Raw genomic sequence first — 3,335 nt, forward strand, 5'->3', positions numbered from 1 at the left:
TGAATAACAAATTTTCAATTGAACTTATTCTTTCAATTGATATTTTTGTGTATCCTATTGGCAAAAATTGAAACTTAGGTAAGTGCTTTATAAACATATGTATAAAAAACAAATTTCATTTAGCCCCTTCATGCTTACTATAACAAGTTATTTTGGTTTTCTACTAGCAGCTTTAACTATAACCTCAGCTCTATTTATTGGTTTGAACAAAATACGACTTATTTAAAATTAATATTTGAAATGAACGATTCATAAAAAGAAACCAATTTTGCACATTCTATAGTTACACTTACTGCCTCAATTGTCAATTCCCAATCATTGAGATTCATGTCAATTCGGATTAATATTTAGGTATAGATATTACTTCTTTTTTTTTTCTTTCAAATAAATTGAAATGATTGAAGTTTTTCTATTTGGAATCGTGTTAGGTCTAATTCCTATTACTTTGGCTGGATTATTCGTAACTGCATATTTACAATACAGGCGTGGTGATCAGTTGGACCTTTGATTAATTAATATATCTTTTTTTGATTGACCTCCTCCTTTCCTTTTATTTAATCCATAGGGGGTCAAATTCCTAATTGATGTCCAAGTTGTTACTGAATCTAGTTCAGATCTAAGAATAAAAAAACCACGCTCTGTAGGATTTGAACCTACGACATCGGGTTTTGGAGACCCACGTTCTACCGAACTGAACTAAGAGCGCTTTTTTATCCGAACAGACAAGGCTGTAAAGAAAAGGATTTTTTTATAACCCCAATACTTTTTGTATGGATAGTATCATAAACACAAAAATGAAAGATTATATCCAATTCGAATCGATCTCAGTCGATCCCTCGTTACTGCTGAAAGGAGCAGTAATAGGTAGGGATGACAGGATTTGAACCCGTGACATTTTGTACCCAAAACAAACGCGCTACCAAGCTGCGCCACATCCCTTCCATTATTCTACAGTCTCATTGTATAAAATTACTGTTTTGTTTTCCACATCATTATTTCGTCGATTGATCTACACAATTTTCTGCCCATTTCGTCTTTTTGGTCTCATTTAAGATATGTTTAACATAATAATATTTATTATATATAATAAAAATAAATGAGTATTTTTCGGAAATGCTTAGTAAGAGGTTTTTTTGGTTTTAATTTAAGATTCTAAGAAAGGGTAAAATCTTATTTACCGGATCATTGTATAACTCAATTTAACTTAAAGACTATGTGTACAATTATAACCGGTCCTTAACTACATATGCCTCTGATCATATATGCATTATCTGTATTACAATAAATAAACAAGGGAGGGTTTTCAATGCGAGATTTTAAAACATATCTCTCCGTGGCACCAGTACTAAGTACACTATGGTTCGGGGCTTTGGCAGGTCTATTGATAGAGATTAATCGTTTTTTTCCGGATGCGTTGACCTTCCCCTTTTTTTCATTCTAGTTATTGACATGGGAAGGGATGAAGAAGATTAAAGATACAATCAAATATCTGTGACTAACCCCTCTTCTCCTCTTTTCTCTTTTTTCCCTTTTTAGAATAAGGGAGGAAAGAGAAAAAATAAAAGTGGATTCGATTCAACATCTGCGAGACCTGGGTTCAAGTTCGAATTCTAAAATGAATATTAATAATAGAAAAATGGGTTTAGAATAAGAATAGAAAATACGCGTCGAAGGAAAAAGTATTACAAGAGATTTAACTGAAAACTAAAATACTGTACTTCGATTTGAAATAGAGTTTAGAAATTTTTATATTCCTTATTATTTACTATGACTTTCATTTACTATAGTTTTTATAATTGGATTTCGAGTTAGTAACTTCTATTTTTTTCCTTCCTTTCTTCTTAATATCGAATCGAAAATAGACGAGTTGAGTAAATAAAAAATCCAAGGGGGGTTCATGGCCAAGGGTAAAGACGTACGAGTAACGGTGATTTTGGAATGTACCGATTGTGTTCGAAACAGTGTTAATAAGGTATCAACGGGGATTTCCAGATATATTACTCAAAAGAACCGGCACAATACACCCAATCGATTAGAATTGAAAAAATTCTGTCCCTATTGTTACAAGCATACGGTTCATGGGGAGATAAAGAAATAGATCGAGCTGAGTATCTATATCTTACCCTTTCAAGGAAAGGGACAAAATGGCATTATATATAACATATTTAAATAGAAAAGAAAAAAATCCTATTTAGAATAGCGTTAAAATGAATTAGACTTAAGAACTAGGATTTTCGGGATAAGGAATAAACTAAAACAAACCATGGATAAATCCAAACGATCTTTTCTTAAATCCAAGCGATCTGTTCGTAGGCGTTTGCCCCCGATTCAATCGGGGGATCTAATTGATTATAGAAACATGAGTTTAATTAGTCGATTTATTAGTGAACAAGGAAAAATATTATCCAGACGGGTGAATAGATTGACCTTGAAACAACAACGATTAATTACTGTTGCTATAAAACAAGCTCGTATTTTATCTTTGTTACCCTTTCTGAATAATGAGAAACAGTTTGAAAGAACCGAGTCGACTGCTAGAACTACTGGTCTTAGAACTAGAAATAAATAGGCTTACTCTTTTTTGACTTGAACATAATTTGAATCCGAACTCAAACACAGATTAGTGTTTTTCCGAGAATCCAGATTTGATTATCGTGTCGTAAGAACAAAAACGAATTGGAGAAAGCTTTTTTTCTTGAACGCATTCATTGATTTTGACTACTTTAGCATTTTTTATTTATAGTAATTTCGACTCTACTTTCCCGGAGAATGAACTCCGGGAAAGTCTGTTTAAATTATTCCACTGGATTCTTCGACTTCTTTATATTTATATAACTCATTGGAAATCATATAAAGACAATTCCTATTTGATATAGCTATTTGTGCAAGTATTTTACGATTAAGAAGCAGCTGTCTCTTGTACAGATCGTGTATTAATCTACTATAACTATAGGATAGTGCCCATTCTACTACTCTTTCACGAATTATTGCGTTTATCCGAATGATCCACAAACGACGAAAATTTCTCTTTTTACTATCCCGATCTCGATGAGCCGAAACCAAAGCTTTTATTTTTTGTTGAGTAATAGTTCGCGTAAGTCTTGAATGGGCCCCCCGAAAGCTTGATGCAAATAAACGAATTTTTGTTCTACGTCTCCGAGCTATATATCCCCGTCTAATTCTAGTCATTGAACAGCTGAAACTTTGAAGAATAACTAATTGATTTCTTTTCTTTCAGTTATTCTTTTGCCCTTTCCTAATCTATTAATAACAAAACGAATTTTTCCAATGTATAAAGTAAAAATTCCAATGGCTTTGGCTGCTATAACCTTCCC

At 32.6% G+C, this 3,335-nt stretch overlaps 2 non-coding genes across 2 annotated transcripts; both read right to left on the reverse strand.

The window, feature by feature from the left end:
* Window positions 1–632: 632 nt before the first annotated feature.
* Window positions 633–706, reverse strand: TRNAW-CCA (transfer RNA tryptophan (anticodon CCA)). Its single transcript has one exon. It is a non-coding gene; the product is annotated as a tRNA-Trp (tRNA).
* Window positions 707–865: 159 nt separating this feature from the next.
* Window positions 866–939, reverse strand: TRNAP-UGG (transfer RNA proline (anticodon UGG)). The gene has a single exon. It is a non-coding gene; the product is annotated as a tRNA-Pro (tRNA).
* Between the last annotated feature and the right edge of the window lie 2,396 nt (window positions 940–3,335).

Source organism: Coffea arabica, chromosome 3c (assembly GCF_036785885.1).
Source record: "Coffea arabica cultivar ET-39 chromosome 3c, Coffea Arabica ET-39 HiFi, whole genome shotgun sequence".
NCBI lineage: Eukaryota > Viridiplantae > Streptophyta > Magnoliopsida > Gentianales > Rubiaceae > Coffea > Coffea arabica.